The sequence below is a fragment of the Aegilops tauschii genome, chromosome 6, assembly GCF_002575655.3.
Source record: "Aegilops tauschii subsp. strangulata cultivar AL8/78 chromosome 6, Aet v6.0, whole genome shotgun sequence".
In the NCBI taxonomy this organism is placed as follows: domain Eukaryota; kingdom Viridiplantae; phylum Streptophyta; class Magnoliopsida; order Poales; family Poaceae; genus Aegilops; species Aegilops tauschii.
The window spans coordinates 190,608,463-190,634,750 of NC_053040.3; positions in this window are offsets into that span (position 1 = coordinate 190,608,463).

The window sequence follows — 26,288 nt, forward strand, 5'->3', positions numbered from 1 at the left end:
TGGGGTTATCCTTGTTGCCAGTGATACACTTCAACCACTTCTCCACCGTATCCTCGTCGACTTCTTCCGGGTGCACCCGAGTGGAATCGTCAATGCCCGAGTACATCCACATCGGGTGATCGCGGGCTTGAAGTGGCTGAATGCCTCGCCTGAGGAAGACTTCCAGCAGATCCATTCCAGTTACACCCTCACGGATGAGATAGACCACTCGCTCAACTAGCACTTTCACCTCCGCTTTCTCCCCTGGAGTCACTTTCAAGGCGGAGGGCTTCTCTACGCGAGCCATAGAAAAAGGAGGAAGTCCAGTCGACTGACCTGGAGTCGGCTGGTCTTTGCAGTAAAACCAGGTCGACTGCCATCCTCGTACTGACTCAGGAAGAGTTATGGCTGGGAAAGAACTTTTACCCCTCATCTGAATCCCAAGACCCCCACACATCTGGATCACCTGAGTCCTCTCGCACTCAGGTTAGCCTTTTTAACCGACTGGGAGCGACACGTGAAAATGTGCTTGAAGAGACCCCAGTGTGGTCGATAACCCAAGAAGTTTTCACACAGAGACACAAAAGAATCAAGATATATGATGGTGTCGGGGGAAAAGTGATGAAGTTGTGCTCCAAAGAAATTCAAGAAAGCCCGGAAAAAAGGATGCGGAGGCAGAGAAAATACATGGTCGATGTGAGTGGCAAGGAGGACGCACTCACCCTCCCACGGGGGAGGTTAGGTCTCATCCTCCGGGAGCCGCGCCGACCCGTGAGGAATCAGCCCCTCCTCCGCCAGATCGTCGAGGTCATCGACCAGATCCAGTCGCCCTGGATCCAACGCGCGGCAAACCGGACCGCAACGAGGATCCTCCCCGGCTGGACTTTCTTCCCTTCGCCTTCGCCGTCGCCTTCTTCGCGCGCTCCAGAGCCATCGTCTTTTCTTTCCCCATCGCCGCGGACGGCGCTCGAGCAGGGCGGCGGTGCTGGAGGAGGAGCAGGCGCAGTGGGGAAAACTGAGAAGAAGAATGAGGACGCACTGTTCAAAAACCCCGGTCCGACGCCTTATATGGGGTTGCTTCCGAGTGACTGACCTGTAGGCCCGGGCAATCGTATCAAATCCCGCAACAGTCGCGTGCGCGACACGTGGCAAAAAAGGTGGCGTGGGAATCGAGGCGTCCTTGCCTTATCCAGCCCGATTACTGCGGCCTCCTCTGCCCCGCGCGCTTCCCGAAATTCAAATCCCGCGAGATCCGCGGGCAGCAGAACAACTTGTCAAACGGAAGATCTCCTCCACATTAGCACTCGGACCTCTTCCAGCAAAAGTTCACTCGACAAAACCAGGAATGGATCAAGGCGACTGAGAAAGAAGTTGGTGTCACCACCTCGGTTCGTGGATCCAAAACAAGACACACCCGAAGCGCAAAAAATGAGTCGTAAGTATTTTCAACTCCTTCTCCACTCAAACCCTGATCCATTTGGGGACTAATGATGAGGACATGTACCTAGGGTAGGGTCATAGGCCTGACCTAAATACCCTCCCCAAGGACATGACCCTAGAACCAGAAGCATTCGAAGAAGAATCATCATCCACTCGACCATGAAGCATTCTACTCGACATTCTTAAAGTCACTCGACCATGGAGACTATCACTCGACCGGCAGAAGATCTAAAGCCACTCCGTACTGCAACGGTCGGTCATTACGTCGTAGCTTCAATGGTTATTATGTCTCTTTATTACTAGCGTTACCAGTAATGCCCTGTCTTAATGTACCTTAAACCCTGTGTAATTGAGGGCCGGAGGGGTCTGGCAAACTCTATATAAGCCACACCCTCCTCAGTGACAAGGGTTCGCACCCCCTGTAACACACACGCATATAATCCAGTCGACCGCCTCCGGGCTCCGAGACGTAGGGCTGTTACTTCCTCCGAGAAGGGCCTGAACTCGTAAAACTCGTGCGTACAGCTTCTCCATAGCTAGGATCTTACATCTACATCCCTACCTCCCTATTCTACTGTCAGACTTAGAACCACGACAACAGCTGCATTCACGTTAAATAGGGCACCATCAAAATCCGTTGAGACGACACCTTATGAACTATGGTTTGGCAAGAAACCAAAGTTGTCGTTTCTTAAAGTTTGGGGCTGCGATGCATATGTGAAAAAGCTTCAACCTGATAAGCTCGAACCCAAATCAGAGAAATGTGTCTTCATAGGATACCCAAAGGAAACTGTTGGGTACACCTTCTATCACAAATCCGAAGGCAAGACATTCTTTGCCAAGAATGGATCCTTTCTAAAGAAGGAGTTTCTCTCGAAAGAAGTGAGTGGGAGGAAAGTATAACTTGATGAGTTAACTGTACCTCCTCCCTTATTGGAAAGTAGTTCATCACAGAAATCGGTTCCTGTGACACATACACCAATTAGTGAGGAAACTAATGATGATGATCATGAAACTTCAGATCAAGTTACTACCGAACCTCGTAGGTCAACCAGCGTGAGATCCGTACCAGAGTGGTACAGTAATCCTATTCTGGAGGTCATGTTACTAGACCATGACGTACCTACGAACTATGAAGAAGTGAGGGTGAGCCCAGATTCCGCAAAATGGCTTGAGGCTATGAAATCTGAGATGGGATCCATGTATGAAAACAAAGTGTGTGCTTTGGTTGACTTGCCCAATGATCGGCAAGCAATTGAGAATAAATGGATCTTCAAGAAGAAGACTGATGCTGACGGTAATGTTACAGTCTATAAAGCTCGACTTGTTGCGAAAGGTTTTCGACAAGTTCAAGGGATTGACTATGATGAGACCTTCTCACCCGTAGCGATGCTTAAGTCCGTCCGAATGATGTTAGCAATTGCCGCATTTTATGATTATGAAATTTGGCAAATGGATGTAAAGACGACATTCTTGAATGGATTTCTGGAACAAGAGTTGTATATGTTGCAACTTGAAGGTTTTATCGATCCAAATGGAGCTAACAAAGTTTGCAAGCTCCAGCGATCCATTTATGGACTGGTGCAAGCCTCTCGGAGTTGGAATAAACACTTTGATAGTGTGATCAAAGCATATGGTTTTATATAGACTTTTGGAGAAGCCTATATTTAAAAGCAAGTGAGTGGGAGTTCTGTAGCATTTCTAATATTATATGTGGATGACATATTGTTGATTGGAAATGATATAGAATTTCTGGATAGCATAAAAGGATACTTGAATAAGAGTTTTTCAATGAAGGACCTCGGTGATGCTGCTTACATATTGGGCATCAAGATCTATAGAGATAGATCAAGACGCTTAATTGGACTTTCACAAATCACATACCTTGGCAAAGTTTTGAAGAATTTCAAAATGGATCAAGCAAAGAAAGGGTTCTTGCCTGTGTTACAAGGTGTGAAGTTGAGTAAGACTCAATGTCCGACCACTTTAGAAGATAGAGAGAAAATGAAAGATGTTCCCTATGCTTCAGCCATAGGCTCTATCATGTATGCAATGCTGTGTACCAGACCTGATGTGTGCCTTGCTATTAGTTTAGCAGGGAGGTACCAAAGTAATCCAGGAGTGGATAACTGGACAGCGGTCAAGAACATCCTGAAATACCTGAAAAGGACTAAGGATATGTTTCTCTTTTATGGAGGTGACAAAGAGCTCATCGTAAATGGTTACATTGATGCAAGCTTTGACACTGATCCGGACGATTCTAAATCGCAAACCGGATACGTGTTTATATTGAATGGTGGAGCTGTCAGTTGGTGCAGTTCTAAACAAAGCGTCGTGGCAGGATCTACGTGTGAAGCGGAGTACATAGCTGCTTTGGAAGCAGCAAATGAAGGAGTCTGGATGAAGGAGTTCATATCCGATCTAGGTGTCATACCTAGTGCATCGGGTCCAATGAAAATCTTCTGTGACAATACTGGTGCAATTGCCTTGGCAAAGGAATCCAGATTTCACAAGAGGACGAAGCACATCAAGAGACGCTTCAATTCCATCCGGGACCAAGTCTAGGTGGGAGAAATAGAGATTTGCAAGATACATACAGATCTGAATGTAGCAGACCCATTGACTAAGCCTCTTCCACGAGAAAAACATGATCAACACCAAGGCTCCATGGGTGCTAGAATCATTACTGTGTAATCTAGATTATTGACTCTAGTGCAAGTGGGAGACTGAAGGAAATATGCCCTAGAGGCAATAATACAGTTATTATTTATTTCCTTATATCATGATAAATGTTTATTATTCATGCTAGAATTGTATTAACTGGAAACATGATACATGTGTGAATACATAGACAAACAGAGTGTCACTAGTATGCCTCTACTTGACTAGCTCGGTAATCAAAGATGGTTATGTTTCCTAGCCATAGACATGAGTTGTCATTTGATTAACGGGATCACATCATTAGGAGAATGATGTGATTGACTTAACCCATTCCGTTAGCTTAGCACTTGATCGTTTAGTATGTTGCTATTGCTTTCTTCATGACTTATACATGTTCCTATGACTATGGGATTATGCAACTCCCATTTACCGGAGGAACACTTTATGTGCTACCAAACGTCACAACGTAACTGGGTGATTATAAAGGTGCTCTACAGGTGTCTCCGAAGGTACTTGTTTAGTTGGCGTATTTCGAGATTAGGATTTGTCACTCCGATTGTCGGAGAGGTATCTCTGGGCCTTCTCGGTAATGCACATCACTATAAGCCTTGCAAGCAATGTGACTAATGAGTTAGTTGCGGGATGATGCATTACAGAACGAGTAAATAGACTTGCCGGTAACGAGATTGAACTAGGTATTCAGATACCGACGATCGAATCTCGGGCAAGTAACATACCGATGACAAAGGGAACAACGTATGTTGTTATGCGGTTTGACCGATAAAGATCTTCGTAGAATATGTAGGAGCCAATATGAGCATCCAGGTTCCGCTATTAGTTATTGACCGGAGACATGTCTTGGTCATGTCTACATAGTTCTCGAACCCGTAGGGTCCGCACGCTTAAAGTTTCGGTGACGATTGTATTATGAGTTTTTGTGTTTTGATGTACCGAAGGTAGTTCGGAGTCCCGGATGTGATCACGGACATGACAAGGAGTCTTGAAATGGTCGATACATAAAGATTGATATATTGGACGACTATGTTCGGACACCAGAATAGTTTCGGGGAGTTTCGGACATATACCGGAGTACCGGGGGGTTACTGGCACCCCCCGGAGAGTTTAATGGGCCAAGATGGGCCTTAGTGGAGAAGAGGAGGGGCGGCTAGGGCTGGCCGCGCGCCCCTCCCCCTCTAGTCCGAATTGGACAAGGAGGGGGGCGGCGCCCCCCTTTCCTTCCTCTCTCTCCTTCCCTTCCTTTTCCCCTCGTACTCCAACTAGGAAAAGAGGGAGTCCTACTCCCGGTGAGAGTAGGACTCCTCCCTGGCGCGCCCTCCCCTGGCCAGCTGCCTCCTCCCCCTGGTCCTTTATATACGGGGGCAGGGGCACCTCTAGACACAACAATTGATCTCTTGATCTCATAGCCGTGTGCGGTGCCCCCCTCCACCATATTCCACCTCGGTCATATCGTAGCGGTCGTTAGGCGAAGCCCTGCGTCGGTAGCATCATCATCACCGTCACCACGCCGTCGTGCTGACAGAACTCTCCCATGAAGCTCTGCGGGATTAGACTTCACGGGACATCATCGAGCTGAACGTGTGCTGAACTCGGAGGTGCCCTACGTTCGGTACTTGGATCGGTCGGATCGTGAAGACGTACGACTACATCAACCGCGTTTTGCTAACGCTTCCGCTTTCGGTCTACGAGGGTACGTAGACAACACTCTCCCCTCTCGTTGCTATGCATCACCATGATCTTGTGTGTGCATAGGATTTTTTTTCAAATTACTACGTTCCCCAACAAAATTGAGAACGCAAATCTTTTCATATAATCCTCATATCTCTCCCTGCAACGCCAATTCGAAAGTAAAACAATAGAAAAAGAAGAACACATTTGCATGGCGGACGTGGAAAACGACCAAGAACACCAAAACTTGTAATCAGAAATTACAGATGAAATTAATGTCCAAAAACTCTAACACACCGATAATTCTCACATTCAAAGCAACAAACAGGACGTAAAATTGAGGCCTACGAACACCATGGTAAACACCAACGCCCAAAACACGTCCGCCGCCAAATGCCCATGTCGTCACCTCCGGTGACTTGAGATCGCAAAACACGACCAGGTGAGCGCATGCATGTGCGGAACCCCTTACATGTCTCCTCTGGCAACGACTGGCTCGCAGCACCATGCCGGAGAACGCCCGGAAGCTCCACGTTGCATCCCCTGTTTCCACCCGTCGTACACGCAGGAAGATCAGTTCAAGTAGAAAACCACGTCAGTCCAACCTGTAAACTACGTCAGTTCAAGTAGGGTAACAGAATTATATATATATATATATACATATATGTGCATTTGCCTAAATATATTTTTTACCTTACGAATTAGTTAAAACATATCGAACCAAACATACAGGCATTATCTTATAAAAAAATCATTAACCGATACCAAGATTTTATGCTTCGACCTAAACTTAATCCATATGCAATCTTTCCGCAAAACAAATTATAAATTCAGAATGGAAGAATTTACTATGACACGATGGGTGTTAGCAACATAAAATAGCACCGGACAAACACCACAAATATGATCAACCGACCACACGTTGCCTCCAAACAATTCAAAGCAAAAGTGCCCTCCCACTATTTTTTCACGAAGAGTGAAAGATGAATTTCTCTTACCTTGAAAGCCCTAATTCAGAAAAACCCATAAAGCTACCAAATATTTCATCATTGAATTTGGAGCAAGGCTTATCTACAAACCATGAACAATAAAATAAAAAAAGCCGACATGTTCAACAAAAAACTGAATTGTTTTTCATCCAAGATGCTCAAATGCACGATGTCAGCACAAAATTTCGGGGTGTTTGGACATTCGAGGAGCTCATGGGAAAAAATCCCCAAAAATCTCACGGGCACCACAAACTTTAGCATCTGGCACCGCAAAAAAAACAGTTTTCTTGAAGTTTTTGCTATTTAAAACGATTTTACTATACACGCCAGTAAACTTATTTTAACAAATAGCTTAATATTTAATAGTGAGGAATAGCTGCACATCCAAATACTAAATTATTAAAATCAACTATACCTAAGAAATTATATTTGTAGAAGAATTATATTTGTAAATGTCATCACATTTGGTTCAATTTTTTTTAACAATTTAATATCATATGTTTTCATTATTAAAATTTTGAAAAGTCTAGCCCGCGCATCGAGCGGGCCACTTTGCTAGTTAGAAATAATGTTAATATCAAGAAGGAGAGGTCGAAGGTGACTGTTGTACCTGAACGAGTGTGGATCCAATAACAAGCTCGGAGTATTTGACAAACGAGTAGCCCACCACTCTCAATTTCGGCGCAGAAATGACATTTGTTCTTGTTGGATGTTGTTGATCTACTACATATAATCTCTCTAGTGAAGGTGTGTCCTCAATGACCATATTTTGGTCCACCTTTTGTGGTCTCTTGTTGCAGCACCAACAACACACATAAAAAGTCCGGAGAGTCATGGAGGTTTTGTGGAAGCTACTCGACCAATTCATCGCCTAAAGACGAAGGAACTTGCGTGCAGTACAGTCGCGGAGCAGGTGCTCCATGTCATCATTTGGGATTCAGACGACGATGAGCTCGAGGTACTTCAGTCGTGGTAGAAAAAGAGCGGGCGCGTCATTAAGGGGGATGGCAGTTCATGAACTTGGCGAGGCGCAACATGGGTGCAAAGCGGAGCACGGACGTTGGCAGCAAGCGCATATGCCCATCATTAAAACCGAGCTCTCGAGCTGATCCAGGGCGGTGGATCAGAACCACTCGTCAAGCTTGGCTCAGTCCTTGCCGTTGGAACAGAACTTGCGCGTGATAAGGCTTTGATTGTTCCATGGTGAGTGCCGAGGATCTGGGAGAACGCATTCAAGATTTTGCGATAGTCATTGCAGAGCTCGTGGGCGTCGTTGGCGTAAGTTTAGCTCTGGTTGCGTGAAAATATATTTAAGGCTATTATGGTCCGTATATATTTCACAACGATTTCCCAACAGAAAGTGTCTCCACTCCTTGAGTGCATGAATGTCTGCGGCTAGCTCCAAGTCATGTGTTGGGTAATTTTCCTCATGTTTCCGCAGTTGCCTGGAGGCATACGCGACAACTTTGCCATCCTGCATCAGCACACATCCGAGGCCTTTCCGAGATGTGTCACAATATACCTCAAAACTCTTCTGTATGTCTGGCACGGTTAAGACCGGTGCGGTTCTTAGCTTCTTCTTAAGCTCTTGGAAGCTTCTTCGCATGCTTCCGTCCATACAAATTTCTTGTCTTTCTTGAGCAGTTGCGTCATTGGTTTTGCCACAGTGGAGAATCCTTCAATAAATCTTCTGTAATATCCGGCCATTCCAAGGAAACTCCGCACATCTGTCACGTTGGCGGGTGGCTTCCAGTCAAGTACGGCTTTGACTTTTTCTGGGTCTACGGCCACGCCTTCTTGGTTTAATATGTGGCCTAGGAAACCAACTTGCCTTAGCCAAAACTCACACTTGCTAAATTTGGCGTACAACTGATGTTTCCTTAATTCTCCCAAAACAATTATGAGATGCTCAGCGTGCTCTTCCGGTGTCCTTGAGTAAACCAGAATATCGTCAATGAACACCACAACAAATTTGTCCATGAATTTCATAAACACTTTGTTCATGAGGTGAACAAAATAGGCGGGGGCGTTCGTTAGTCCAAAAGGCATCACTGTGAACTCATATAATCCGTATCTGGAGGTGAATGCTGTTTTAGGGATATCTTCTGTCCGTACTTTCAATTGATGATATCCTGATCTCAAATCAATTTTTGAGAACACCTTGGCTTGCGCGAGTTGATCAAACAAATCATTTATCCGCGGCATCGGATATTTGTTTTTGATGGTGACCATATTGAGAGCTCGATAGTCTATACACAATCTTAGTGTCCCATCCTTTTTCTTGGCGAATAATACTGGCGAACCCCAAGGTGAGGAGCTGGCTCGAATAAAACCTTTGTCTAGTAATTCCTTTATCTGCTCCTTCAATTCTACCTATTCTGAGGGTGCCATTCTATAAGGCTTCTTATAGATGGGAGCGGTGCCAGGTGCAAGTTCAATGCTGAACTCTATCTCTCGGTCTGGTGGCATGCCTGGTAGTTCTTCAGGAAATACGTCAGGAAACTCGCATACCACTGGAACTTTTCTCAGTTATGAAATGTCCACTTTGTTCAGCTTTGGTTGCCATGACCGTGGCCTTTCTTGAGCTGTAACCTTTATTGTCTTGCCGTGATGGTGAGTGAGAATCACGGTCCGATTGAAACAGTCCATGAATCCTTTGTTGGTGGTCAACCAGTCCATCCCTAAGATGACATCCAGTCCTTTATTTTCCAACACGATGAGATTAGCTTGGAACTGTAGTCCTTCGAACTCAATGATCACTCCTTTACAGTAACTCTGAGCGATCTGCTTATTTCCGGGGGACTTGATGACCATAGACTTTTCCAAGGGAAGTATCGGAAAACCATGATGCAAAACAAAATTCTTCGAAACGAACAAATGGGAAGCTCCAGAATCAAACAAAACCGTGGCAGGTACTGTGTTGACAGGGAACGTACCGAGCATGATGTCTGGGGCATTCTGTGCTTCTTCCCTGGTCACATGGTTCAGGTGACCCTTCCTGTGGTTGTTGTTGGGATTGAAATTGTTGCGCTTGGGGGATGGATTATTCCCACCATTGTTTGGCTTGGGGGCCGAGTTCCTTGGCTTTGGGCACTGTTTAGCATAGTGCCCTTCTTCACCACAAGCATAGCAGGTGACCCCTGGACGGTACGTGAACTCCTTGTCCCTGGCATGAAACTGTCTGACTGGCCTTAGATCAGTAGTCGTGGATTTCCTTGCTTCTGTCCTTGGAACCTCAGTCTTGCTTCGGTTGTTGCGAGCAAGAGTCATCTTGTCCCTCTTTCGCTTACGGATATCTTCCAGACTACGGCGCTCATTCTCCAAGGTAATGGCCTTGTCAACCAGAGTTTTAAAATCTGGGAAAGTGTGTACAACCAGTTGGCATCTTAGTGCCGGTGCCAGGCCGTCCAGGAATTTTTCCATCTTCTTGTTCTCTGTCATGTGTTCGTCGTAGGCATAACGAGATAGCTGGGTAAACTAACCGTTCTATTCTGTCATTGACATGCCTCTTTGCTTGAGGTCGTCAAATTCTCTCTTCTTGATTTTTATGATGCTCCTGGGGATGTGTGCCCCACGAAAGCCTTCCTTGAACTCTTCCCAGGTGATGTTGTGTTCACTGGGATGCATGTGTAGGAAGTTTTCCCACCATGCTGCAGCTGCTCCAGTAAGGTAGTGTGGTGCATAAAGCACCTTCTCATTATCTGAACACTGAGCAATGATCAGCTTCCTTTCGATGTCACGAAGCCAATCATCGGCTTCCAGCGGCCTATCGGTGTGAGCAAACGTTGAAGGGCGAGTCTTCTGTAACTCAGATAACTTGGAGTGTGGCTGGTATGGCTCACGGTGGTTTCCCATATTGATGACGTGGGTCATCATCTCTTGGTGCTGTTGCTGGCTTTGTTCGAAGAGACGACATACTTGAGACAAGGCTGCTTCGCTGTCCTGTTGACTGGACTGTCCCTGAGTGAAGTTGTTGCTAGTCTGTGTCCCATAAACTCCTTCTGGCTGATTGGGCATGGAGCGAGTCCACGGGCGAGACATTTTTCCAGTCTGGGGGTATTATTTTGCAAAACTCATGAGAAGAACTGTGTGGCACAAGGGAAATCTTGCAAAGGCAAAAATTTAAAAGACCTCAAGATTTTTCGAAAAAAAACATAAACAATTTCCACGGAGAAGAAACGCTTAACACAAATCTTACATGCGAAAAGCAAACACACGATACAGCACTCAGGATGTGCGTACACCATCCTGACATGTTATTTAGACTAGCACACTCCTCCGGAAAGCAGCGAACACACTAATACAAACTAGCGTATAGATAAAACACATCATACAAGCAGACATAACGCGCGGCTACTCGGCGCTCTCAGTCGGAGATGGTGACGATGTCTTTTCCCTTGCCGAGGGCAAGACTCAGCGGTGCAGGAGATTCAACCTCCACCTCCTCTCTAGCAGGCTCCTGGCGCGTAGCACTGCGCTGCGGTGATGGCGCGGGTGCGACAGGCGGTAGTGCGGGTGTGGCAGGCGGTGCAGCTCTGACTGGAGTAGGAGCGATGACTCGGTCGAACTCCTCAGTGGTAGGCAGACGGCGAGCAGTGGCTAAAATGGCCGGTGCATAAGATGCTGAAGACGAGACGAATGTCAGTGGTGGTGCCGTGTGAAGAAGCTCCTTCCTGCAGGCAGGACCACCCCGAACTAAGTCCATCCGGGCAGCCACAAGATCGTCCACGAGGTTGTCGAAAGACTCCTCCAGAGCCTTGAGATACTCCACAACCATCTCGATGGCTTCATCTCGCTCTCCCCTATGGCAGGCGAATGCATAGTGACAAATGTATGGCACATGGCATGGGAGGTAGCGGTAGCGACGAGTCTTCATCATAGGAAGAATGTCCCGAAGGCGAGCTATCGCCTCGCGGGCAGCCATCTGCATGGCATGCCTCTCCGTAGGCATGGCCCTTCCCACAAAACGGAAGTGGCGAGACGCAGAACGTCCTCCCTTGAATTGCACCACGGCTTGGTGCATAGACACGTCGTCGCTGAGCTTGTGCTGATAAAGCGTGAACTCCGGACGAGTCGCTGGCCCGATCGCGAGCTTGGTGATGGAGACGAGGAGTTTGACAAACCCCTCGGACACGTTAGTGAACACTCGAGTCTCGCAGTTGCTGCCAGCCATCTACAAAAGTAGGCAAAAATTCTGAGTAGTCAAGTCATAAATTTATGATGACCAACAGAAAATAGCTACATTTGCAAAATGCTGAAAAAGCACAAAAGACGCTAATAACCGATTAGCGATTGCACCTAGTGGCTTCCTACAGTCAGCCTGGCTCTGATACCAAGCTTGTCACGACCGGTTTTTCAATAAAATATTTATTGAGAGACCAATCCCTTTTACGGACCAGTAAAGAAGAACTCCTTCTCACTGGTAGACAATATCTTGGTCACAGAAGAAAAATACCAGGAGTACGGAATATAATACAAGGTTGAGCGGAGACTGCTCAACAATTTATTACATATACGCCGATAGAACACAACGGCGGATAGGGTGGCATAACTACTAACTCACGATAACAACGGTGGTGGAAAAATCACAGCGGAGCGGGGGATATGACTCCTGAAAACTACAGCTCTTCGAGCGTCGGGGTGAAGCTCGAGGAGATTTATTGCGGGTGGCGGAAGCGTATATAATACAAGTGACCAATATCCAGGATCGCACGGGACTGTCTTGAACTCCTCTAGGCGTCGGACTCACTATCAAACTCTTCATCCATGAGATCGCCTTCGTCAACATCTGGCCAAATCAACAAGCCAGGTGAGTACTATGAAAGTACTCGCAAGACAGTTCGGACATAAGATATAACAAATGTAAACATGAAGCATATGAACAGATTAACAAGTGCATTCAGACATAGAGACAATAATGCATGGGAAATAACAGAGAAGTCGGGCGGTAGTCCTCCCGAAATCCCAAAATAAATATTGGGTGCCAAACGAGGGTCTGAATGACTCCTCGAGAGGAGAATGCAAGAATAACAATGCCGCAGTCGGGCGTCAAGGCGACACCACATAAATGGCTTATAATAGAAAATAAAAGGCAGTGCGTGCCATAGTCGGATGTCTGAGCGACATCACATAAAGGGCTTATATTGAAAGTAAAAGACAAACATGCCACAGTCGAACGTCTGAGCGACATCACATAAAGGGCTTATATTGAAAGTAAAAGACAAACATGCCACAGTCGAACGTCTGAGCGACATCACATAAAGGGCTTACATTCATAAAGGGCTCATGAATTTTTAAATCACATCAAGAGAATAATCCGGCATGAGATAAACAACAGGGTTAGTCCATCCACAGCAATAACGTTCAGACAAGTTTACTACTCACGCTCGCTTACCGGAAAGAAAAATATACCACGAGGTTATGACATAGACATGGATACGCTGATCACGTTACTTGACCATGGATACGATGATTCGGAAGGATTTAACTCTGCAGAGTTTGTACTTTAACCACAGCCAACGGATTTCAGTAGTCACGGGGACTAGTTCCGTTTACGGTGTTTTGGAAGAAACACGCCTAACCAGTACACACCCATTCAACATTCCGAAGCCAGGAATCACCTCGGCAACGTTCAAGAAAAACCTTGAGACGGGGAGGCTACAACCTCGCGTAGCATGGGATCAAATTTCTATACGCGCGCTCTAAGGGGTGCCCCCCTCTCGGTCCCAACTGGAAACACCCATGCCCCCTGACCGGATGACTGGCTTTAATCCAGGGCCATGGAACCATCATCCCGGCCCCTCTGCTTGGTGTGTACACGGAAAGAGGTTACCAACTTACTAAACCGCATTCTGGCAGAAAACATGTGGTAGCACGGAAGGGGGATGAACGATAACGTGACTCCGTCCACGTTAACGTCGGAATTAATCGGATGACGTAAGGCTGGCATGCTACAACAGTACCACCTTACTGCCCTTCATGTCACCACATGACTAGGCCATATCTCATCAGAGATCACAGTAACTTTGGAACACACGGGTAGTTGCCTCACATGCAACGAGATACTCACCGATACTCACATGCCATGCACAACCTTTCACGCAAACATGCAAAACACCTATCATATCAAAGGTTCAAACATGCTTGCCTGGTTCGGAGAAGTCGGAGTCTAGCTCGGCGAAGTTCGCGGCTCCGTCACCTCTCCCGGAACCTACGGTATAGTGAAAAATGCATACTAACGTGAAAACCAACGCGTGCAGAAAAGCTGTTCCAAATTTTTTTCAAATAAATCCCATAAAAAACTAGACAGAATTATAAGACTGTCAGAAAAAGAATCACTCAAAAATCATTTTTTATTAAAAAGTTATAAGGGTTTCTGTCCAGGGACTCATCTCTAATGAAACAGAAAAGTTCCAGGGGCTTAACTGAGAAAACAGAAAACGGTTCGAATAGAAACGCGCCAGCTGTAACGCCCACGATGCGGCTATATCTCCCACGTGTCGAGGCACGACTTAGAGGCATAACTGCATAGTGGTTTTGTCGCAAGAAGGGTCATCTTCACACAATCCCATGTAATGAACAAGAATGGGATAAAGAGTTGGCTTACAATCGCCACTTCACACAATACATAAATATCATCATACATCATCCAAAATACAATCATATAGACCGGCTACGGTAAAAATCCAGATGAAAATAAGACAACCCCAAATGCTAGATCCCCGATCGTCCCAACTGGGCTCCACTACTGATCATCAGGAAAAGACACATAGTAACGACCACGTTCCTCGTCGAACTCCCACTTGAGATCGACGCCATCGTCTGCACCGGCATCGTCGGCACCTGCAACTGGTGTTGGAAGTATCTGTGAGTCACGGGGACTCAGCAATCTCACACCCGCGAGATCAAGACTATTTAAGCTTTTAGGACAAAGAGGTGCAAAGAGGTGGAGCTGCAGCGGCAAAAGCATATATGGTGGCTAACTTGCGCAAATGAGAGCGAGAAGAGAAGCAATGGAACGGGCGTCATCTAGCAATGACCAAGAAAAGGTCCTGAACACCTACTTACGTCATACATAACACAGACCGTGTTCACTTCCCGGACTCCGCCGAGAAGAGACCATCACGGCTACACACGCACTTGGTGTATTTTAATTGGGTCAAGTGACAAGTTATCTACAACCGGACATTAACAAATTCCCATCTGCCTCATAACCGCGGGCACGGCTTTCGAAAGATAAAACCCTGCAGGGGTGTCCCAACTTAGCCCATCATAAGCTCTCACGGTCAACGAAGGATAAACCTTCTTCCGGAAAGACCCGATCAGTCTCGGAATCCCGGTTTACAAGACATCTCGACAATGGTAAAACAAGACCAGCAAAGCCTCCCGAATGTGCCGACAAATCCCGATAGGAGCTGCACATATCTCGTTCTCAGGGCACACCGGATTGTCCAAGCTTCCGATAGGCCAGAACAGAGTTGCCCATGGTGGCCACCGGCGACTGACAGTTTGGACCAATACTCAGAGGAGCACTGGCCCGGGGGTTTAAAATAAAGATGACCCTCGGGCTCTAGAAAACCCGGGGGAAAAAGGTATAGGTCGCAAATGGTAAAACCAAGGTTGGGCCTTGCTGGAGGAGTTTTATTCAAGGCGAACTGTCAAGGGGGTCCCATAAATCACCCGACCGCGTAAGGAACGCAAACTCAAGGAACATAATCCCGGTATAACAGTAACTAGTGCGGCAAGAGTGGAACAAAACACCAGGCATAAGGCCGAGCCTTCCACCCTTAACCAAAATATATAGATGCATTAATTAAATAAGAGATATTGTGATATCCCAACATGTCCATGTTCCGACATGGAACAAACTTCAACTTCACCTGCAACTAGCAACGCTATAAGAGGGGCTGAGCAAAAGCGGTAACATAGCCAAACAACGGTTTGCTAGGAAAGGATGGTTAGGGGCTGACATGGCTGAAATAGGAGACATGATATAGCAAGTGATAGGTAGCGAGCATGGCAATAGAGCGAACAGCTAGCATAGCAAAGATAGAAGTGATTTCGAGGGGTGGTCATCTTGCCTGCAAGATTCTCATAGTTGTCGAAAGCTTGATCCTCGTACGCGTACTCGACAGGTTCCTCGTTCACGAACTCGTCTCCCGGCTCTACCCAAGATAAGAACACAAACAAACGGAACCACAATCAACAACGAGAAATGCACAAGCAACATGATGCAAGACATGTATGATATGCAAGATATGATATGCGATGCATATGCGTGCTCCGGAAGGAAAATGATGAACATGGCAGTAACTTGGCAAACCAAGCATGCCACTGGAAAGATGAGATGATTTCGGTCGAAATCGATATAAAGATCACCGGAATCGGATGCACGGTTTGCAAATGACAAGCAAAACAAGAATGACACTAATCTGCGATAAACAGCAAGATAGCACTTAAAATGCAACAAGTAACAATGCTACAGCACCCCAACATAGCAACAAAGCACATGGCAGTAATCTACAGGAGATGCTTGTCAAAAGATGAACACTGAGCTACGGCTAGTTCACAACATATCAAGCTCAAACAAGCATGGCAATAGAGCAAAAGATTACAGGTTCACAGACTTAGTGAAAAACTGGACATGGCAGAAATCAGCATCAGGTAGCAATGATCGGAGCACGAAATCAATATGCTACAGAAACTTAACATAGCAAAACAAGGCATGGTAGTGTTCTACTAAATGCACATGACAAAAGTCCCTTACTGACCATAAGCCAGAAAGGATCAGAAGATATGATGGCAAGCATGTAACCATAGCAAGTTTCGTTATCAGGTTTCAGACTTAGCAGAAAACAGAGCATGGCAGAAATATTAATATGTAGGCCTCTTTGTGATCTTGATGCACTCACTACAGAGCAACGCATAACAAACCAAGCACACCTACCGCAAGATGGCATGTTTATGAAGCTATCCATAGCAAGAACAATTGCATAGCATGTATGGATAAACTACAATAAGCTTGGCAAAAATGCATGTCATGTTAAGAATCTACCAGAAATATTTTATAGCAAAAGTAGAGCAAGATTGAGTCATGCTATGGTGCTTTAAAATTGCAAACAATTCCAGGAATGGATCAATTACAACTATAGCTACAAAACATCCTTACTGAACATCTCCAAAATAAGCATGGATATCTCTCTAGCATCAAGTTTACATGGCAACAAAATTACAGCAGACAAGGACTTAGAGAAATCACCAAGTCCCTGAAATCAGAATTATTACGGGACCTACTTTGCATGCTTGTGCTAGTCACCACAAGGATCACAAAAAATCATGGACTACACCACTGGAAAGATGGCATGGCATACTTCAAAACACATGTAGAGCTCATGCTCAAAAGATGCACAGAATAAATGATACAAAAATGACAAATCTCCAAGTTCTGATAAGAACCAGAGAATAACAGCAACTAGCCCTCTTCCAACGAAGCTTTGGGCATCAAGATGACCTCTAATGAACATGGTGCAATTGAACAAAATGAAGAGCATCACGAGACGAACAATTTGACATATTATACGCGCGAATCGGAGCTATATGCACAAAGTTACGGCATCGGGAACATAGCAAGTTGCTGAGAATAAATGAGGACTTAGCGAAAAAAACTAGGGTTTCGGGAGTCAACCTCCGTTGACCCAGATGGGATCGGGGCCGGCGTCGTCTCGGGCTCGGGCGCGGCCGAGGCGGCGGCGCGGCTTGCCGGCGGGAGGAGAAGGGAGGAGGCCGGCGACGGGAGAGGACGAGGGGGCGCAGGGGAGCGGCGGCGCCGGCCGGTGGCGGAGCACCCGAGGGCGGCGGCGGCGGTGAGGAAGACCGGCGGCGGGCGGGGGCGCGCCGGCGCGAGGCGGCGAGCCACGGCGAGCTACGGGCGGCGGGAGGCGAGGGCGCGCTCGCGGGCGCGCGGCGGCGGAGATGGGCCCCGCGGGCCCGATCCGGGCCCGGCGGGCCTGGCGCGGTGGAGACGGCGGCGGGGGTGACGTGGCGCGATGCCACTGGCCGGGAGCGGCGGCGCGTTTTGTCCGGCGGCGGCTGGACACGTCCGCCCGCGGAGAGGCGATTTAGGGTTACGGGAGACTGCGATTTTGTTTTCGGGATGCCCACATATAAATAGGTAGAGGGAGCTAGGAGACTCCAGATGAGGTGCGGTTTTCGCCCACACGATCGTGATCGAACGACCTAGAGCATGGAAGAGAGTTTGGTGGGCTTTGGGCTGGTTTTGGAGGGGGTTTTTGCTGGACACTCAAATGGACATAGCGGAGGCCCGGTTAACCGTTGGAGTACCAAACGACCTCCGAATGGAACGAAACTTGACCGGTAGTCTTCGGGTGGTATACTAAGACCACTTGACAAGCCTCGGTCCATTCCGAGAAAGTTTGACACACTTACACGAAAGAAAACAAGAGGGGTGCACCGGAGGAGATAGGAGCGCCGGATTGGAAAACGGATAACGGGGAAAATGCTCGGATGCATGAGACGAACACGTATGCGAATGCAATGCACATGATGACATGATATGAAAATGCATGACATGACAACATACAAAACGAAAGACAAAACCCGACAATGGAGGGAATAACATATCACATAGCCGAAAATGGCAAGAGTCGGAGTTACAAAAAATGGCCCAGCCCACAGACAAAACGTACTCTGCCCGAAGGCGCCAACAGAAAATGCTTCGGGGGGAAAGAAGAGAGGCTGACGTGGGGGGTCCACATGTCAGGTTTGAAAAACCTCACCGGCGCCCGAAGGCTGCGGTGGTCGCCGGCGTCGAACCACGGCGAGTCAGGGAGATCGGAGTGTACAAGGAGTATCGGCGTGTCCTTCCGCGTCGGTGGGTGGTGGACTTGGGCGTCGGAGAGCACCACGTCGACGGCGACACTTTCTCCGGCGGACGGCGGCTCGGGCGATGGTGGGGAACTCCGGTGGTGTGCTACAACCTTCGTATTGAAGCGCGGGTCAGAAGGAGGGATGCACTAGAGAGCTACTGGCTAGAGATGGGAGGCATAGGTGCACGCACGGGAGCGAATCGAGCTGGATCCCGTGGCGGGTCGCGGCGGCCGGAGTTGAGGAAGGAGACTCCCTCGGGGCTCTTCCAGTGGCTAGGCGGGGTCTTGGTGGAGTGCAGAGGTGGTGTGGGTGCTAGCTGGAGCTCGGGGCCTCTATTTATAGGCGGCTCGAGGGGGTGGCCGTGAACGGAGAATCTCCGGCGAGCGATTACGGCGAGGCAGTGGCTTGGCAGAGGGTTTAGGTGGCCAGGCAGCACCAGAGAGAGTTACTGGTCCCGTTCCACTGCTAAACTCGGTCGGGCATGGCGTAATGGCGTCGGTCTTCGTCGGGGTCGCCGTACTGGCACGGCGGCGGCAGAGAGCGCGCTCTGCGCCTAGCGGTTCACGACGAGGGTGGCAGCGCGCACGGGGGAGTGGAAGACCACGCGGCGGCCTCCGGTGGCTTGGGCAGCGCTGGTCAGCGCCGTCTACGTTGTGCTTCTTCCTGGTGGCCGCAAAGCCGCCGCCGGCGTCAGTCACGGGGCGGCGCACCTCCTCCTGCTCGTCGCCGATGCCCGCAAGCATCCAGGCGCTCATGCGGTGCAGAGGACAAGGGGGAGGGGACAGGAAACACGGCGACGCCGGGGCACTGGTGAGATTGGCAACGGACACTGAAGAAACGACAGTGGTTCAGACACTGTTAACTGAATTTGACTGAACATGACATTGACAGTGCTCTGAAGGTGTTCGATGAAATGATTTGGTGTGAAGAAATTTTTCCTGGAGCTGGGACTTGGTGAGGTGACCTCTCAATGCACCCAGAGCCTGCCTGATTTTTCTCAGAATTTTTGGAGAAGGATTTGAATGAATTTCATCAAATTTGGCAAATCTGGTCCAAACTTGCAGCAAGTATAGTTTGAAAAATTTGAACTAGAGACCAGTGGATCTTCATGGATCTTGGTTGAGGGTTCAAAGGACTAGCTAGGGAAATTGGTTTGGAGACAAAACTCAAAGCAGAAAGGGTAGCTCCTTTGAAAACCTCCAAGGATCAAGATAGAAGGCATAAATTGTTTTTGATGAGAGATAAATGGAAATAATTATATGGAGAGGTTCAACTTGCTGGATTTTATGTGTATCATGATCCAAAGATGGGGAAAGGGTTTGTGGAAGAGGATTTGCACATAGGTCATGGCAAGAGAGATTTGTTGAAAGTGGAAAAAGATCATTCCAAAAGCTATAGGGCTTTTCAAAGGAATTGTCAAAAGACATTTTTCCAAGAGAGAAGTATTTTGGTTTGAGTCCAAATAAAAAGAAAGAACCTCCAAGACCAAAATCATGTCTTGGGTGAATCCAAATAAAACACTTGTCAATAAGAAAAATATCTTGAGAGGAAGGGTTCTTTTGAAGAAAAATTTAAATCACCTCCCTCAAAATAAATTTTTTGAAAAACCCAAATAAAATTTTGGGTGTCACAAGGTGGTGGTGCGGGATGTGTGTGTGTGTGGGGGGGGGTCCATCAGTAAACTACTAGTCACGAGCCTCCGTGACGTGGGATTATTGATCATTTTGTGAGTCATGTATATATGCCACATCAAAGTCGTGAATTGGTTATTTAAAGCATTACACAACACTTTCATACATACATGTTCGGGCCACATGAATGCATTGGTGGTCCTCTCGGACACTCGCTCGTGCGGTTAGCAGCAACGTGGCCATTCATTAGCCCGCAAAGGTTTTCAGTTTCCACCGATAACGAGAGGCATCAGACCGAAGGTGGATTCATCTTTGGCATGTGTGTTACGATGTGGATCATGGTGAGATTCCATATCAAAGTGCGGGCACATGCGTACACATGAGTCCCTCCCACCGGCTCGAAGTGAGGGGGCAACGCATCGTGAACCTCTGTGTAGTGCGTCCGGTTTGCGAAGCATGTGCCACGTCAAAGTTGTGCATTGGGTACTCAAACATCACACAACACACGACAACATGCACACGGTGGTTGTCCTATGACACTCGCTTGCGTGTCACTCTATGGTCCTGCGAGGACTTGGTCGATCAATGGAACGTACAACGAGAGAGTGGTTAATTTTTCCAACAAGGATGGTTCTTTTTTTTGTGTTACGTATATGCACGGTAGGAGTATGTAGTACATGTCAAAGAGGGGGCAACATGTATACTCTATATATATCTGTCATAACCTCGCTCCACGTTGGGACTTTCCGGTTCCCGAGGCAGGTGCCACATCAAAGTTGTGCATTGGTATTCAAACATCACGCAATACCATGCAGTCGGTGGTTGCCCTATAGGAACTCACTCACGTGCGGCGCTTCCATCTATGGGCCCGCGAGGTCGTCCTCCTTCACTTTGACCCAACGAGAGATTGGCACATTTGACGAACCAGGAGGATTAATTCTTTTAGGGTTGTGTTAGGGTAGGAGTATATATATTACATGTCGAAGCGGGGATGGGACCAACATATACTAGTTGTCACCCATGAATCTCACTCTGTGTGGGGAGTTTGCAGTTTTTGAGGCAAATGCCACATCAAAGGTTGTGCATTGAGTATTCAAAACATCACAACCACACACCTATCCATATATATGTTTTAGGACACATGCAAACGATGGTGGTTGTCCTATGGCACTCACTCATGTGGTTATTGGCGGTGCTTCCATCTATCCGCCCGCTTGGTCCATCACTTTCACCGGCAATGAGAGAGGTTAATTATTTTGACTTAGGAGGGGATTAATTTTTTGTTTGTCTCGCGATATAGGTCATGATGTGACATGTGTACACATGAATCCATCCCGTTGCATCAAAGGGGGGGCGATCACACGACATGTCATGAACCTCTTGCTCTATGTGCAGACCTGTGCAATTTTGAATGCATATACCACATCCATGTTGTGCATTAGGTACTCAACACATAGGCATGCATCACGCGCCTCCATAAATATGTTTGGGACACATGCATGCAATGGTTGTCTTTGGACACTCTCACTCGCTTGGTTACGGGCGGCAAGCCTATATATATTTGTGGGCCCGCTTGGATGTCCATCATTTCGACCGACGACGAGAAAGGTTACCATGGTTGATCCTTCTTCTTTGGTTCGCGTTACCATATAGTAGGTCGATCATTCTAGGCCTGATTAAGTTTGAGTGCATGCATGCTACGCATCGTGAACCCTCGCTCGATAAGTGTAGAGATTTTATGGTTCCCAAGCATGGTGCCACCTCAAATTTGTGCATTGCGTATTCAAACACCACACACACCACTTCCATATACATAATTGGGCCACATGCACAGAGTGGGTATGTCTTCAGACGGTACTCCCTCGCGAGTTTATCGGCGACAAGCTAGCCCATTTTGCGGGGCCGTGTGGACACCCATCACTTTGACCAACAACGAGCGAGAGAGGTTATACGATCAAGTTGGATTCTGTTTGGTCTGTGTTATAGTACATCTTGGTGAGATGCCCTCCCCCCGATAGCTGTGTGTGTGTGTGTGGGGCGGGGGGGGGGGGGGGGGGGGGGTGGGGCTACTTCGCACTACCCGCAACCTCCGTGGGGTCGGGGAAGTCCATTTATTTTGCGAGGCACACGTGCCACATCTAAGTTGTGAATGGTAGTTAAATATCGCACCACACCCTTTTCATACTTATAGTATAGGGTCACCTGCAGGTGGTTCATATGTGATCTCACCCATCTCCCGCCACAAACACACATTTGTGGGTCGGCGCATGATCCACCTTTGTCTGGAAGCGAAAGGGGACGTTTGACCATATATATGATGGACTCCTATAGGTTTGGTGTTACGGTAGGGTGAGATTTCAAACCTAACTATCTGGGGCATGCATTCGTATCTAGGATTCCCTTACTGCCGACACGAAGTGGTGTTCGTAGGGGGTGGCTGACTAGCAATACTATGCGCTTTGTGCGACATGTGCCACATCAAAGTTGTGCATTGGGTATTCGAACATCAAACCACCTTTTTCATACATATATTTGGTCCACATGCAAGCTTGTTCGGGTTCTGCCCCTTTCCCGTGTTTATTCTTTTTGCCAAATTTATAAAAAGCCCACGAGTTGGATGCAGAAACCGTCTGCGATTGAGTACGCAACAGACATGGTTTGGTCAGACTAACCGTGTGCCATGCCCATGCCCCTGGAGTCACTCACATCAGCACAGTAGATTGGGCTCCACGAGGCTTGCCTCCCGCTCTCAAAAATATCTACTGCCTCGTAATCTCGAAAATATCTACCACCTGGAAGGTTTTTATGTTTGATAGCACCCGATTAGCATGTGCGGACCTTGTGCGATGTCTGTTACTCCCGCTCTACTTCAATCCCTTGATTTAAATTTTCAGTAGCCCCGACATTTTACTCCCGCCTCTGCATCCCTCACAATGTCAAAAATATCTGCGCGCCTTTGATTCAAATTTTTAGTAGCCCCACCTAGTTACTCCCACCTCTGCATCCCTCACAATCTCAAAAATATCTGCTTTCCCTTAATTCAATTTTTCAGTAGCCCCGCCTCGTTACTCTCGCCTCTTCATCCCTCGCAATCTCAAAAATATCTGCTCTCCCTTGATTCAAATTTTTAGTACCACGACATTTTACTCCCGCCTCTGCATCCCTCGCAATCTCAAAAATTTCTGCTCGCCCTTGATCCAAATTTTCAGTGGCCCGGCATTTTATTCCCGCCTACTAAAAATTTCAGTTGCCGCGGTATTTCCTCAAACACCACCTTGCCCCCCCCCCCACCACACACACCACACACTCCCCAAAACCTCCGCTCACACAGACACACACACCCCTCCCTCGCTCAAAACCATTGATTGGTCGCCGCCATCACCGCCGCCGCCTCCATCCTCAACCTCTGCCTTTGTCCTGGGGAGCTCGGGGAGCCAATGGCCCAAAATAGGTTTATCATGGCCTCTTCGCCTGACGCCGGTGAGGTGGTTGCCGAGGTGTCCCCGTCGTCCTCCGCGGGCTCATTAGCGATCGGCCATCACCGGTCACCCGATCCACCCGCCGCCACGCCCCTACGCCAGTTCGAGGACTTCCCCGTCCTCCCTCGGGCCCGGCCGCTGACGAGGTCCTACCTCGGGGTCCGGCAGCGGTGGTGGGGGACGTGGGTCACCGAGATTACGAATCGTGAGACCCACACCCGCCGGTGGTTCGGTAGCTTCCACATAGCCGAGCTCGCGGCCATGGAGTACGACCGCTGGCAGGTCCGCTACCACGGCGTGGCGGCTAGGCTCAATTTCCCCTTCGGCACACGCTGGTCGACCTCGTTCCCCGGGAGCCAGGGTGGTGAGCTTGGGTATGGCACGGGAGGACCACGAGGCATGGAAGCGCCTCGAGGACGAGGCCGCCGATGATGCCTACATGCAAGAGCTCCGCCGGTAGCACCCGAAGCTCGTGGAGGCGGAGCGGGTGATCTTTGCCGGCGCAGAGGGTGGCGAGGCTATCATTATCTCCTCCGATGACGAGGTCGAAGGCGCCAAGGCTGGCGGCATGGAGGGCGGCTAGGTGACCGGCAAGGATGAGGAGATCGACGTCGACGTGTGGAAGAGTGTCTTCCCCAACGACCCCGATGATGGCACCAGCCCGGACCCGGCATGCGGCACACCGTACCTCACGAGGAAGGATTGGCTCGACCTCCACTTCGACCGAAACTAGTTTAGTTTAGTTTAAATTTATGTTTTATGTTCGGTTATGCAAAACTATATATGTTTATGTTTGAATGCATGCTACTTCCGGCTAAACCTGCTTTGAACTTGATCAAATTGAAGTTTACAACGTTAAGTTTAAGGGATTGACTAGAAACGGCCAAAAATTGATGGAGTGTATATATATATATGTGTGTGTGTGTGTGTGTGTGTGTGTCCACTAATGGTTTTAGTCTGTTAACTTTTAAAGGATCGCCTTGAGATGGCCTTATGCCTTTTTTATTTCAGCTCCACAATGTAATGCTCTATATGTGCAACTGTTTGCCGTGTAGTTCAATTTCATCAATAACAGTTTCAACAATGCCACTATGAATTATGATATTTGGTTGCTATTAAGATGTTGCAGTTAACATGCATTTTCTTTTTTTAACGATAACTAGTGTACTTTAGACCTGCTTAATACCAGTTTCAATGACTATATTTGCTTGTTTTTAAATGTTATGCATGTTGCAGTTAACACACCTTTCCACTTATTGTTATGCTTAACTAGCGTGCTTGAACCTGAACACTGAAGCTATCATTTGTAGATTATGTTGTCTACCATGGATATATTTGGTTGGTGTTTAGCTTGTTGTGCTTAACATGCCTTTGTATCTACTCATACAGTACAATATTGAGAACAATGTTGTTCTCCATCGAGGTTAGTTTCATCGCATTGCTTATATGTACTCACTGTTCAGGATATTGGTACCTGGTACCATATAGCCTGGGGCTGATAAGGGATTAATCATCGAATCAGACGTTTCACTGAATATATCTGTAACCCATTTATCGGTAGGTTAACTAGTGCCATATTTAATATATCTAAGGCTACGTAGCAACATGCATTGTACTGGATGACTAAATATGCAATCCCAGGCTACATAGCAACAAGGAAGAGTGTTACCTAATGTTCTGATGATGTCTAGATATACATGTAATAAGATCTTATATAATGGGATAGAGGGAGTGTTGTACTACATCATTTTGCAATTCTTGTTTAGCTTCTAATATTAATTTGGTGCTCTTAGGCACATATGTCATTGCCAAAGATCGACACTTCAACCCTTTCTGCGTATGGGGAAATCAGATATTCATGAACCAGCATCAAGTGAGGAAACTGATAAAGATTGTTATTAAAATGGGTCAAAAGATGTCAATTGAACTATTTCTTTACACTTTATGCAAGACAATAGTGAACTACAAGATGTAAGTAAGAACTCGATAGCCTTGTTTTTACTGCCCGTAATGAGTTGTGTTAGATGACCATGTCTACATCTTTTTCTTTACAGTGGATCCTGAAGCAGTTTACTCAAGATTACCTCTCAAACTACATGATTAGTGGCCGGCCATCACAAGGGGTTGGACTAGAGTTGTGCGTGCCTTCTGCATCGAGGAGAGCACAATAGGGCCATTGCGCTTCACCTTGTTCAGCTACCAGAATGTCTCTCGCCTCTTTCTTAAACATCTGTAATAGTACAAGTATACAACCCAGGTTCATCATTCTTTATTTGGTGCTTAAGTAATTCTTGAACATATGTACCTGTGAATCGAATAATGCATTGGTTGTTTGTACCTGATGGATATGAATAAAGCTATAGCCTACTTTCAAATTCAAATTAGGTACAATTTTAAATATCAGCAATTAAATTAGGGTGTAATTACGATCCACAGGTCATTACGGCGCACACGGTCTCTAAAGCACAACGTGTGTGATATACGACATAATCCGACACGGTTCACGGAGAGGAAACTTGTAACCGTGCACACAGTTG